At 48.9% G+C, this 13,440-nt stretch overlaps 1 long non-coding RNA gene and 1 other non-coding gene across 4 annotated transcripts in view; both read right to left on the bottom strand.

Annotated features, from left to right (window-relative positions):
* Positions 1 to 13,440, bottom strand: part of LOC116561220 — a 20,075-nt gene that overhangs the window by 4,354 nt on the left and 2,281 nt on the right. For all 3 annotated transcript variants that reach the window (XR_004273344.1, XR_004273341.1, XR_004273343.1), the window contains exons 2-3: positions 9,056 to 9,179; positions 5,018 to 5,174 (exon numbers count right to left, since the gene is read on the bottom strand). This is a non-coding gene — a long non-coding RNA (uncharacterized LOC116561220). The remainder of the gene's footprint in view (positions 1 to 5,017; positions 5,175 to 9,055; positions 9,180 to 13,440) is intronic.
* On the bottom strand, positions 11,940 to 12,046 carry LOC116527690. Its single transcript, XR_004258677.1, has one exon. It is a non-coding gene; the product is annotated as a U6 spliceosomal RNA (small nuclear RNA).

The following is a 13,440-nucleotide window of genomic DNA, read 5'->3' as shown; positions in this document are numbered from 1 at the left end:
TTAAAAAAAAAAAAAAAAAAAAAAAAAAGAACGGCAGCATTTCTAGGCATTCATAGACACACAGCAGCCCAGGACGAGCCTGGTGCTCACAGGGGTGACTCCGCCTCTTCCCCGAAGCCAGAACTTGAGCAACAACTTATCTCCCCACCTGGGTTTCTTCATCATTGCAAGGAATCTACCTGGGAGCCCTGGGTGGGGACGAAAGGAACTGAGGCATGCAGCACGCTTATGGAATTCAGTGGGGTCAATTACTTTGATTGTTCCTTTATTCAGTGTTTCTTGACCACCCTGTACCATGGTAGGCCCCATGGGCAAGACAACATATAAATTACCCTGTGAACTCAGGGACAGACAGAAAGTACACAAATAATTAAAAGCAACATTGAAGAGATTTCAGAAGAGAGTTGGGCCTGGAGAAAAGTTGCTTGGGAGGTAAGAATTCTGCCCGGGGCGTCAGGAGCCCTGGGTCAGGTCAGGCTGACTCATTCGGTGACTTTCACAATGTCCTTCTTCTCTGGGCTGTTTTCCTCATCAGCCAAATATAGATGTAGCCTTAGATCCCCTCTAAGATTCCTTCCATTTTCTTTCTTTCTTTCTTTTTTTTTTTTTTTTTTGAGATGGAGTTTCGCTCTTGTTGCCCAGGCTAGAGTACAATGGTACTCTCGGCTCACTACAATCTCCGCCTCCTGGGTTCAAGCAATTCTCCTGCCTCAGCCTCTTGAGTAACTGGGATTACAGGCATGCACCACCATGCCTGGCTAATTTTTGTGTTTTTAGTAGAGATGTGGTTTCACCATGTTGGTCAGGCTGGTCTGGAACCCCTGACCTCAGCTGATCCACCCGCCTCAGCCTCCCAAAGTGCTGTGATTACTAGCGTGAGACACTGCGCCTAGCTGGCTGGCTTTATTTCTTTCCTTCTTTCTTTCTTTCTTTTTCTTTCCTTTCTTTCTTTCCCTCCCTTCCTTCCTTCCTTCCTCCCTTTTTTCTCTCTCTCTCTCACTTTCTTCCTTTTTTTTTCAAGATAGAGTCTTGTTCTGTTGCCCAGGCCGGAGTGCAGTGGCTTGATCATGGCTCACTGCAACCTTGACGTCCCAGGCTCAAGCAGTCTCTTGCCTCAACCTCCCAAGTAGCTGGAACTACAGAAAAGCACCACCACACCTGGCTAATTTTCTTTTTTTTTATTTTTTAGTAGAGACTAGGTTTCACTGTGTTGCCCAGGCTGGTCTCAAACTCCTGAGCTCAAGCGATCCTCCTGTCTTGGGTTCTCAAAGTACTGGGATTACAGGCATGAGCCACTACACGCAGCCTCCCTTCCACTTTCCACGATGCTAAATATCTGAAGGTCTCTCATTTAGGAGAAGATAAATTATACCTACTCTCCATGATTCCCAGGGATACAACCAGACTGAAGTGTGGAAGCCAAAAGAGGCAAGCTTACTCAGGTGAAGGACTTTCTGAGGTGCTCTGCTGCTCTCAGGAGGCCACCTCCTCCTCATCCCAGTGCAGCAGCCTGGGGTTTGTAAATTAGGTGGAGAGTCAGAATGGGGGACCACACAGTCCTCTCCCTCCACGAATCCACAAATTCAACCTCAAAAACAGCTTTGGGTTTGCAGAGCATCTGCGAATTTACCAAGCAAGTCTAATTTCATCCTGGCAGCAGATCTAAAAGACAGCAGGGCAGAGACTCAGGTCCCGGTCCTCAAGGAGGCAGGCAGGACGAGGACCCTGGGGATGGGCGAGGGAAGAGCACCTGGATATGATGTGAGTTACACTTTAAGGGAGATGTTGGCTCATGCCTGTAATCCCAGCACTTTGGGAGGCTGAGGCAGGAGGATCACTTGAGATCAGGAATTAGAGACCAGCCTTGGCAATATAGTGAGACCCCCATCTCCACAAAATAAAAAATTTTAGGGTTCGGGCATGGTGGCTCACGCTTGTAATCCAAGCACTTTGGAGGCCAAGGCGGGCGGATCACCTGAGGTCGGGAGTTCAAGACCAGCCTGACCAACATGGTGAAACCCCGTCTTTAAAAAAATAAAATAAAATAAAATAATAAAAATAAAAATAAAAAAATTTAAAAATTGGCCAGGCACAGTGGCTCATGCCTGCAATCCTAGCACTTTGGGAGGCCTAGATGGGCAGATCACCTGAGGTCAGGGGTTCCGCCTGGCCAACATGGTGAAACCCCGTCTCTAGGCTGGGTGCAGTGGCTCACGCCTGTAATCTCAGCATTTTGGGAAGCCAAGGTGACGGGATCACCTGAGGTCAGGAGTTCAAGACTATCCTGGCCAACATGGTGAAACCCCATCTCTACTAAAAACAAACAAACAAAACTAGCTGGGTGTGATGGCCGGTGCCTGTAATCCCAGGTACTCAGGAGGCTGAGGTAGGAGAATCATTTGAACCCAGGAGGCAGAGGTTGCAGTGAGCCGAGATCGCACCACTGTACTCCAGCCTGGGTGACAGAGGGAGACTCTATCTCAAAAAAAAAAAAAAAAAAAAAAATGGGCAGGAAGCTCATAGTCATCTGTGTATATAATACACAAAATATAAATTATACACCAAATAGCAGAATATAATCAGTGTGGGGTTAGTGGCAACAAGAGCTGGCAGGGGCTGTGGGAGGAGTTTGTGTCTCACTCTGCCCTTCCCTCTCCAGCTAGACATTTCTGCCTCTGTCCCTGTTCTCTGCCCCTCTCTCTCTCTCTCTCTCTCTGTGTGTGTGTGTGTGTATGTGTGTGTTTCTCTGTTTCTCTCTCTCTCTCTCTCTTTCTCTCTCTTTCTCTCTTACTCTTTCTCATTCCTCACACCTCACACTGGCTCCCACTCTCCTCAACCACAGGACACGGAGGAGGAGAAGATGCAACCCCTGTCCTTGAAAGGTTTGCAGCTGGGCAAACACCAGGCCGACCCATCCACAGGAAACCCCTCGGGGCCAAGGCCCAGCAGAGTCCTCTGTTTTGGCACCAGAAACAAAGGATTGTTCCAGGGATTAGAGAGAAGGAGCCAGCCTGGCTGGCTGGGAGGGGGAGGAGGAGGAGCAGGGAGAGGGGCTTCCTGGAGGGGTGGGCCTCACACTGACAGCAGACAAGGATGAATGGAATGTTCCTTTGCCGAAGAGGGGCCAGGTGACCCCCCTCAAGACTGAAGGGCTTCAGGGAGTGCTCTCGAAGCAAGCTCAGAGACACATCCAGCATCCTCCACCTTCCCGGTCCTGTCCAGGAGAAATGGAGTGGCGGAGGAGAGCCAGGACATGAAGAAAGGCACGTAGCATGCCTGGGGGCAGAGAGGGGTGAAGAACGATCCAGGGGCTGGGATCCTAACACTCCTGCTGAATTGGAACTCCCCTCCTGTAATAGCCTCTCCAGTGGCCCCATCCCAGCTGCACAGACAGGTATCCCTGGGCAGAGGTCAAACAGCCACAACGGAACAATCCCAGAGAGGCCATTGCCTCCATCCTTCTGTCTCTACATTCTCTGAGACCCCCAGGAATCAGTTCAGGACTTCACTCTGGTGCTCTTATTTTCTCAGGACATGACTTCTGTCGGGGAGACGGGCCGAGTCAGTGAGGCTTGGGACTGGGGGTCACAGGACAGAAAGGACACTCTGGGGAACCGCTGTGGGTAGACTGAACCTCTGGGATGTCCCCAGGGCCCATAAGCTTCAGACCAGCCCCCTTGCTTTTGAATTTCCACCCACCTGCCTCTTCATTCCCCACACCCACTGTCTTGGGTTGGGCTGAGGTAAGGGCATGGAGAAGCCACATGGCACTCAGTGTATGGAATCCTCCCCCGGACTCTGCCAGGCCCTCTGGTCCAGAGTGGGTCACGCTGTCCTGTGCTACCTGGGAGGCGGGGAGGGACTGAGGTCCAAGCGCCACTATGGACAGAGTCCCTGGCCAAGCATAGACACAGGGCCCCAAGAATCCCAGGCCTGGGAGATGAGGGAGGGTGTCTCATGGCTTCCCCCATCCCACCTGTCCTGCATCCTCATCAAGGTACTTCTGGGCCCCTTGAGACAGTGGTGACAGCTAAGGGTGAGGGGTCAGGGGGTAAGACAGCATGAGCCCTTCATCTCTCTACCCTGAACCTCACTAATTTGCTTCCAGAATTATCTTTAAATCTACATTATTCCCCTATCACTACTCCCCCTGAAACACCTGTGACGGCCTCTCACTGTTGAAAGCATGAAATCTGATTTCCCCCTGCATTCCATCTCTTATATCAGCCTCCCTGCTCAAATGCCCCACCTTCCCTTCGCTAAACCTACTGTTCCACCTGCACTGACCTCAAGCAATGTTTCCCAAACTGCCTCCTGCCAGGAGTTCTCGCCACGCCTTCATGTCCTGCATCACATGCCTTCCTCAAGGTTCAATGCAAATCACACCTCCTCCCCAAAGCCTTCCCTGTAACTCGGCGGCCACCCTCCAGCTGCCTGACAATGCTGTCTCCTCCTCTGACACCTCTTATGAGCACTACTCATCAAGATTGTCCCTTTAGTACCTGGGGCGCCTGACCCCACATGTTGGCTGGTATTGTTTATTTGAATGAACATCGCCTTGGTAAGATGACGGAGCCTGCTCTTCCTCCTAGAGAGAAGCCAAGAGCAAGGGTCAAAAACTCCCAGCCTGAACCTGGGAGATGTCCATATACTGATGAAATGAGAGATCCTCCTCTGGGTTCTGATGCACAGGCCTGGTACCAGATGAGGAAGCCATAAGGGATGCAGAGAGAGACCCAAAGGCGGAGACAAGGGCTGAGGGAGGGGGGATGGAAGGAACTGGGGAGCCAAACCCCTGCTAGGAGCAAGCAGGAAAAGAATGCAGTGTCCATCCTAAAAGAAGGAAAATGGAAGATTTCCTGGGGGAGGAGGGTGCCTGATCTTATCTGCTCTTTACATTCCAGAGGGCCCCTGCTTCTGCTTCCCATCTTAATTAGAGAATACCTGAGAAGCCCTGCACCCTGCAGGGAGAAAGGAATGCAGGCCCTTCCCTTCCCCCACCCAGGCTGCCTCTCACCTCTGACCTCCTGCTGGCTGTGTGGTCAGACTCTTGGGAGCCTGGTTCTGGATCCCTTTTCTGTTTTATGTTCTTTTGTCTGCAGTGGGCTGATCCATTAAGCTGGATTCCTTGAGAGATTATGTGAGAGGGTCTGGGAAGTGTCAGGGCTCCGCTACTGCAGGAGAAAAAAAAAGTATCAGAAAGAACTATTGAGAGAAACAGCCGATTCTCCCAGTCAGTCTGCCATCCTGCCCCGTGCCCCCTCCACAGATACCATTGCCCTCACCCCACCACCATATCATCCAGGCAAGGCACTGACACATCACCAATCAGCACCCACCCCCCTGTCCTCCACCTATGCTGGGGGACTGACACTTCTGTGATAGTCTCTGTGCTCAGGAGTATCAAGCTCCCTGGACAACCTTCTCCTGCATCTCTCTGTTCCTTCTTACAGCTAAGCATCTTAAATATCTTAAATTATTCTCTCTCTCTCTTTTTTTTTGAGAGGAGTTTTGCTGTTGCTGCCCAGGTTGGAGTACAATGGTGTGATCTTGGCTCACCGCAACCTCCACTTCCCGGGTTCCAGCGATTCGCCTGCCTCAGCCTCCCAAGTAGCTGGGATTACAGGCATGCACCGCCATGGCCAGCTAATTTTGTATTTTTAGTAGAGACAGGGTTTTATCATGTTGGTAAGGCTGGTCTCGAACTCCTGAGAGGTGATCCACCCGCCTCAGCCTCCCAAAGTGCTGGGATTACAGGTGTGAGCCACTGTGTCTGGCCTCACATTATTCTCAAAAGAGGTCTATACACAAGCTCTCCCCTTCCTCACCCAGTTCACTCTTCAGCCCCTTGAGGCTGGCCCAGCTCCTGTGGCTCCTCAGAAGCGGCACTAGCCAAGGCTCCCAGAGACCTCCCCGTTGTTGAAATCAGTGGACACGACATTCCTTTTGTTCCCTGACCACTTAGCTTGTAGCAGCTGCACGCTCCCTCCTTCTTGAAACACTCCCCTTTCTGGTCTCCCGGACACCTTGTCCAGCTTTTCTCTAGTTATAACCTCCCCGTTCCTTTTCCTGACTCGTCCTCCTTGGTATGGTCTGTAACTTGATGTTTCTGATCTATAAATTGACCTGATATAAAGTTGATGTTCCTCAGGGCTGTGTCCTCTCCCCTCTTCTCTGATTACTGGGGACTATTTTCTTGAGCCATCTCATACCTTCCCCCTGGTTTTAATTGCATCTTCTATACATCAAAGTCTTCCAGATGGTGATGTCCAACCAGACCTTTTTGTGAGCTCCAGAGCAGCCTCCGGAATGTCCTACTCAATGCCTCCTTTTAGATATCTGTTAGGCATCTCAAATTTAACCTATTCAAAACTGGATTGTTGACCTTAGCTCCTACAGCTGCTTCATAATTCTTGTTCATCTTAGTAAACGACACACCATCCATCTAATTGCTGGTTCTAGAAACCTGGGAATCATTTTTGACATCTCCTTCTTTCTTACTCCACCCTATGGATCTAATAAATTAATAACCCAGCCAGGCTCGGTGGCTCACGCCTGTAATCCCAGCACTTTGGGAGGCTGAGGCGAGCAGATCACAAGGTCAGTAGTTTGAGAACAACCTGACCAACATAGTGAAACCCGACTCCACTAAAAATACAACAATTAGCCAGGCGTGGTGGCGCACACCTGTAATCCCAGCTACTCGGGAGGCTGAGACAGGAGAATCACTTGAACTCCAGAGGCGGAGGTTGCAATGAGCCGAGATTGTGCCATTGCACTCCAGCCTGGGCGACAGAGCAAGAATCTGTCTCAAAAAAATAATTAATAACCCTACTTTCAAAATATGTCCAAATCTATTCCTTTCCCTCCATTCACACCCAGTATCCAGCCTGTAGGCGTCTGTCCTCTGTACTGGCACTGCAACATCTTCCTAACGGCTGGGCTCACAGCCACCAGTAACCACCCAGCCTTCCTCCACACACCAGCCAACATGGTCTTCTTTCAAAATAAATCTTGATGGGCGCAGTGGCTCACGCCTGTGATCCCAGCATTTTGGGAGGCCAAAGTGGGCAGATCACCTGAAGTCAGGAGTTCAAAACCAGCCTGGCCAACATGGCAAAACCTCATCTCTACCAAAACAAAAAAAAAAAATTGGCTGGGCGTGTGGCAGGCGCCTATCATCCCAGCTACTCAGGAGGCTGAGGCAAGAGAATCACTTGAACCCAAGAGGCAGAGGTCATAGTGAGCCGAATTGGTGCTAATGCACTCCAGCCTGCTGACAGAGCAATACTCCGAAAAAAAGAAAATAAAAATAAAAGGCCAGGCATGGTGACCTACACCTGTAATCCCAGCACTTTGAGGGGGCCGAGGCAGGCAGATCATGAGGTCAGGAGTTCAAGACCAGCTTGGCCAACATAGTGAAACCCCATCTCTACTAAAAATATAAAAAATTAGCCAGGCGTGGTGGCAGGTGCCTGTAATCCCAGTTACCCAGGAGGCTGAAGAAGAAGAGTCACTTGAACCCAGGAGGCAGAGCCATTGCACTCCAGCCTGGGCGACAGTGCGAGACTCTGTCTCAAAATTAAATAAATAAAATAAATAAATGAATAAAAATCTCTGCCAGTGGTGCAGACTTGTAGTGCCAGCTACTTGGGCAGCTGAAGTGGAAGAATCACTTGAGCCCAGAAGTTTGAGACCCCCTTGGGCAACATAGCAAGACCACATCTAAAAAATACATAAATGAAGGCCGGGCGCGGTGGCTCAAGCCTGTAATCCCAGCACTTTGGGAGACCGAGGCGGGTGGATCACAAGGTCAAGAGATCAAGACCATCCTGGTCAACATGGTGAAACCCCGTCTCTACTAAAAATACAAAAAATTAGCTGGGCATGGTGGCGCGTGCCTGTAATCCCAGCGACTCAGGAGGCTGGGGCAGGAGAATTGCCTGAACCCGGGAGGCGGAGGTTGCGGTGAGCCGAGATCGCGCCATTGCACTCCAGCCTGGGTCATAAGAGCGAAACTCCGTCTCAAAAAAAAAAAAAAAAAAAAAACATAAATGCATAATTAATAAATAAATAAATAAATAAAACTAGATCTCATCATATCTCTCACCTACTTAGAACCCTTCAGTGATCTAGGAAGCATCCAGACTCCACGGTCAGTGCCCTGGCTCCCTGCAGCTCCACCTTTTGCAGTCTCCCCTGCTCACCAGCCTCCAGCCACACCATCCACTCCACACACACACTCCTGCCTTAGCTCCCTCCCACCTCCTCCTCAGCCATTTCTCTCTTACCTTCCCACACTCAGTCTAAATGCTCTGGTATACAGAAGGAGCTCGATGAGTATGAGGAAGGAACGGGGACAGAGGAAGGAAAGGAAAAGCCATAGTGAGAGGGTGACGCTTACAGCAAGGAGCTGTATGGTAAGGGCAGGGGCAGGTGGAGGGATGAGGCTTCAGAGCTCCCTTGAACTATCCCTTGAAGCATTCTGTAATGAATCCTGTCCCTTTAAGCGTTTCGTAGCAAGACCTGCACCTGTTTGAGTTATCTGTTTTATTTCTGGCACTGCATCATTACAACCATTGGTTTTATTGAATGATGCTGATGCCTTTTTCTTGTTTGTTTTTCTGAGATAAAGTCTCACTCTATCACCCAGGCTGGAATGCAATGACATGATCTCAGCTCACTGCAACCTTTGCCTCCCGGGTTCAAGAGATTCTCCTGCCTCAGCCTCCTGAGGTTCACACCACCACACCCGACTAATTTCTTGTATTTTCAGTAAAGACAGGGTTTCACCATGTTGTCCAGGCTGGTCTTGAACTTATGACCTCAAGCCTCGGCCTCCCAAAGCCACGGCATCCGGCACAGTGTTGACTGGTGACTCCAGCTGGCCCTGAGAAAAGCAGTATTACCTCCCTCTGCCCCCTGGTGGCCTTCTAAGTGCGGAGACCATTGTTCCAGTCTAACCCTGGCTACTAGAATGTGCTTTGATTTTCTGGCTTATAGCACCACCATTTGGCCAAACTTGCTAATAGGCAGCTGCTCCATCCACATTCACCTCCAATTTTTCAACCTTCTCATTGGCAAAGTTCATGGAATCAGAGCCTCTTGGAGCTTAAACAATGGATGTAAGTGCTCCCTGGAGCCTCATCCAAGCTTGCAGTTCATTCTGGAGGGCCACGCTAGAGGTGTAGACAGAATGGCAGTGACCATGGTGCAGGAGTCAAGGAACTGGCTCTGTGAATGTCAGGCATGTGTCCCCCTGGGTTTCCTGGTCCTTCCCTATTTGCCCTTGCCCTGACACTCGTCATCCTCCTTCACACTGCTTCCTACACAACGTTTCTTTGGATTGGCTCAATCCTATTTACACAGTCTTTGATCTCTGCCTTTCTGATCCTCACCACACTTTAAAAAATAAATGTTTTCATTTTTCCTTATTACAAAAGCAATCATATTTATAGTAGAAAATTAGAGGCCAGGCATGGCAGCTCAGGCCTGTAATCCTAGCACTTTGGGAGGCTGAGACAGGTGGATCACAGGGTTGGGAGTTCAAGACCATCCTAGCCAATATGGTGAGACGCCCGTCTCTACTAAAAATACAAAGAATTAGTCTGGCGTGGTGGCGCATGCCTGTAATCCCAGCCACTTGGGATGCTGAGGCAGGAGAATCACTTGAATCCAGGAGGCAGAGGCTGCAGTGAGCCAAGATCGTACCACTGCACTCCAACCTAGGCAATAAGAGCAAAACTCCATCTCGAAATAAATAAGTACTCATCTTACATAGATTCTGATAATATTATTTTCAAGGATTGAATAATGTCCCCTCAATGAACAGATATAACATAATTTCTTTCTTTTCTTTTTTTAGATAGTCTTGCTCTGTCACCAGGCTGGAGTGCAGTGGCATGATCTCAACTCACTGCAACCTCCACCTCTTGGGTTCAAGTGATTCCCCTGCCTCGGCCTTCTGAGTAGCTGGTACTACAGGCACGCAACACCATACCCAACTAATTTTTGTATTTTTAGTAGAGACAGAGTTTTACCATATTGGCCAGGAAGGTCTTGATCTCTTGACCTTGTGATCCTTCTGCCTGTCAAAGTGCTGGGATTACAGATGTGAGCCACTGCGCCTAGCCTGGATATAGCATAATTTCTTTAACCATGCCAGGTGCAGTGGCTCAGGCCTGTAATCCCAGCACTTTGGGAGGCTGAGGCAGGTGGATCACTTGACATCAAGAGTTCGAGACCAGCCTGGTCTACACAGTGAAACCCCATCTCTACTAAAAATGCAAAAAAATTAGCTGGATGTGGTGGTGGGTGCCTCTAATCCCTGTTACTCGGGAGCTGAGGCAGGAGAATCGCTTGAACTTGGGAGGCAGAAGTTGCAGTGAGCCAAGATCATGCCACTGCACTCCAGTCTGGGTGACATGAGTGAAACTCTGTCTCAAAAAAAATTTCTTTATCCAGTCCCCTAATTTGGGATTTCTACTTTGTTTTTAGTTTTCTGCTATCATAAACTGAACTGCAACAAGCATCCCTCTGGCCATTTGAAAAGTAATTTTGTATTGTGAATGTTCCCATAAACAGCATGCTTAGTTCATTAAACTGTGAAGACCTGGTAGTAACTGCCCAGTGCCCCTCTCCCCTCATGCAGAGACACACTTGCAGACTCCAGTCAGCAGTTCTGGCCCCCTCCCCCTGATCAGCACAGTGGATACTTACCTAAATCCCACCCACCTCAGCTCTCAACTTCTCTGGAACTCCCAAGGTCCTTACTCTTTTCTCTTCTTTATTTTATGTTTTACTTTTTTATAGAGACAAGGTCTCGCTGACTTTTTTTTTTTTTTTTTTTTTTTGAGACAGGGTCTAGCTATGTTGCCCAGACTAATCTCAAACTCTTGGCCTCGGGCGAGTGTCCTGCCTCTGCCTCAACACAGTGCTGGGATTATAGGCTTGAGCCACAGTGCCCAGCCCCTTACTCTCTTCTTACCTAGCATCTAAGTATCCATCAATATATTCCTTCAGAAATGAATGATATTTTTACCCTGGTGTTTACGTCTTTATAATAATACCTAATATTTGTACAATGCTTTGTAGTTTATTTTATACAGAGCTACCACTCTTTGAGTGCTTACTGTGTGCCAGGTACTGTGCTAAGAATTTGAAATAAATGATCCCTAAGCTTTCCAAGATAGGTAAGTATAAGCGGTCCCGTGTCACAAAAAAGGAAACTGCTGGGTGTGGTGGCTCACACCTGTAATCCCACCACTTTAGGAGGCTGAGGCAGGCAGATCACCTGAGATCAGGAGTTTGAGACCAGCCTGGGCAACATGGCTCTACTAAAAAAAATACAAAACTTAGCTGGGCATGGTGGCGGGCACCTGTAATCCCAGCTTCTCCAGAGCCTGAGGCAGGAGAATTGCTTGAACCCGGGAGCCGGAGGTTGTAGTGAGCCGTGATTGTACCACTGCACTTTAGCCTGGGTAATAGTGTGAGACTCCATCTCGAAAAAAGAAAAAGAAAAAGGAAACTGGGGTTTAGGACAAGGCCAAATGACATAGTAGAAAAAGCTCTGAAGTCAGACCAGACCCAAGTTTGAATTATTTATTTGCTGTGAGCATCACAAACTGTCAGTTCACTCCATGGATAAAAATCGGATGTGAACACCTCTAGCCAGGGCGTGCACTCCTCAGTCTTCCACAGTTTGCACCACTCCCAGTGACCTACACCACTTTGCACACTTGCCTACCTGAACCCTGACGGTATGTGAATTTGAAAATAGTATTCCATTTGATCTTTATCAAGGGCTTTGTAAGGAGGGCAGTAGCATAACAAAGGTAGGAGGGTAGGAGAATTCCACCCTGAGTTAGGCAAGAACGGGATGTTTAGTCCACAATGAGTTTTATTTTATTTTATAATTTATTTTATTTTATTTTATTATTTCAAATATGGAACGCTTCACAAATTTGTGTGTCATCATTGCACAGGGGCCATGCTAATCTTCTCTGTATCATTCCAATTTTAGTATATGTGCTGTAGAGGCGAGCACTATTTTATTTTATTTTATTTTTTATTTTTTTTAATTTTTTTTTTTGAGACGGAGTTTCGCTCTTGTTACCCAGGCTGGAGTGCAATGGCGCGATCTCGGCTCACCGCAACCTCCGCCTCCCGGGTTCAGGCAATTCTCCTGCCTCAGCCTCCTGAGTAGCTGGGATTACAGGCACGCACCACCATGCCCAGCTAATTTTTTGTATTTTTAGTAGAGACGGGGTTTCACCATGTTGACCAGGATGGTCTCGATCTCTTGACCTCGTGATCCACCCGCCTCGGCCTCCCAAAGTGCTGGGATTACAGGCTTGAGCCACTGCGCCCAGCCTATTTTATTTTTTGAGGTAAAGTCTTGCTCTGTCACCCAGGCTGGAGGGCAGTGACACAATCACCACTCACTGCAGCCTTGACATCCCAGGCTCAAGTGATCCTCCCACCTCAGCCTCCTGAGCAGTTGGGACTACATTCATGCAACACCACACCAAACTAATTTTTTATTTTTTGTAGACATGGGGTCTCACCATATTTCCCAGGCTGGTCTCAAACTCCTGGGCTCAAGGGATCCTCCCCGCTGGGCCTCCCAAAGCACTGGGACCACAGGCACATGCCACCATGCCAAGCTAATTTGTTTTTGTTTGTTGGCTGGTTTCTGTAGAGATTGGGGTCTCACTATGTTGCCCAAGCTGGTCTCAAATTTCTGAGTTCAAACCATCCTCCTGCTTTGCCCCACCCCCCCAAAGCACTGGGACTACAGGCATGAACCACTATGCCCAGCCTTCTGCCTCTCTTTTTTTTTTTTTTCAGACAGAGTTTTGCTCTTGTGGCCGAGGCCGGAGTGCAATGGTGCGATCTCAGCTTACTGCAACCTCATCTTCCAGGTTCAAGCAATTCTCCTGCCTCAGTCTTCCAAGTGGCTGTGATTACAGGCATATGCCACCACGCTCAGCTAATTTTGTATTTTTTTTTTTTTGAGATGGAGTTTCGCTCTTGTTACCCAGGCTGGAGTGCAATGGCGCAATCTCGGCTCGCTGCAACCTCCGCCTCCTGGGTTCAAGCAATTCTCCTGCCTCAGCCTCTTGAGTAGCTGGGATTACAGGCACTCGCCACCATGCTCAGCTAATGTTTTGTATTTTTAGTAGAGACAGGGTTTCACCATGTTGACCAAGATGGTATCGATCTCTCGACCTCATGATCTACCCGCCTTGGCCTCCCAAAGTGCTGGGATTACAGGCGTGAGCCACTGCGCCCGGCAAGTTAATTTTGTATTTTAAGTAGAGACAGGGCCGGGCGCGGTGGCTCACGCCTGTAATCCCAGCACTTTGGGAGGCCAAGGCGGGCGGATCACCTGAGGTCAGGAGTTCAAGACCAGCCTGGCCAACACGGTGAAATCCTGTC

Source organism: Sapajus apella, unplaced genomic scaffold (genome assembly GCF_009761245.1).
Source record: "Sapajus apella isolate SASKATOON/1434 unplaced genomic scaffold, GSC_monkey_1.0 scaffold2, whole genome shotgun sequence".
Lineage (NCBI taxonomy): Eukaryota > Metazoa > Chordata > Mammalia > Primates > Cebidae > Sapajus > Sapajus apella.
This window is presented reverse-complemented; position numbering and strand designations above follow the sequence as displayed.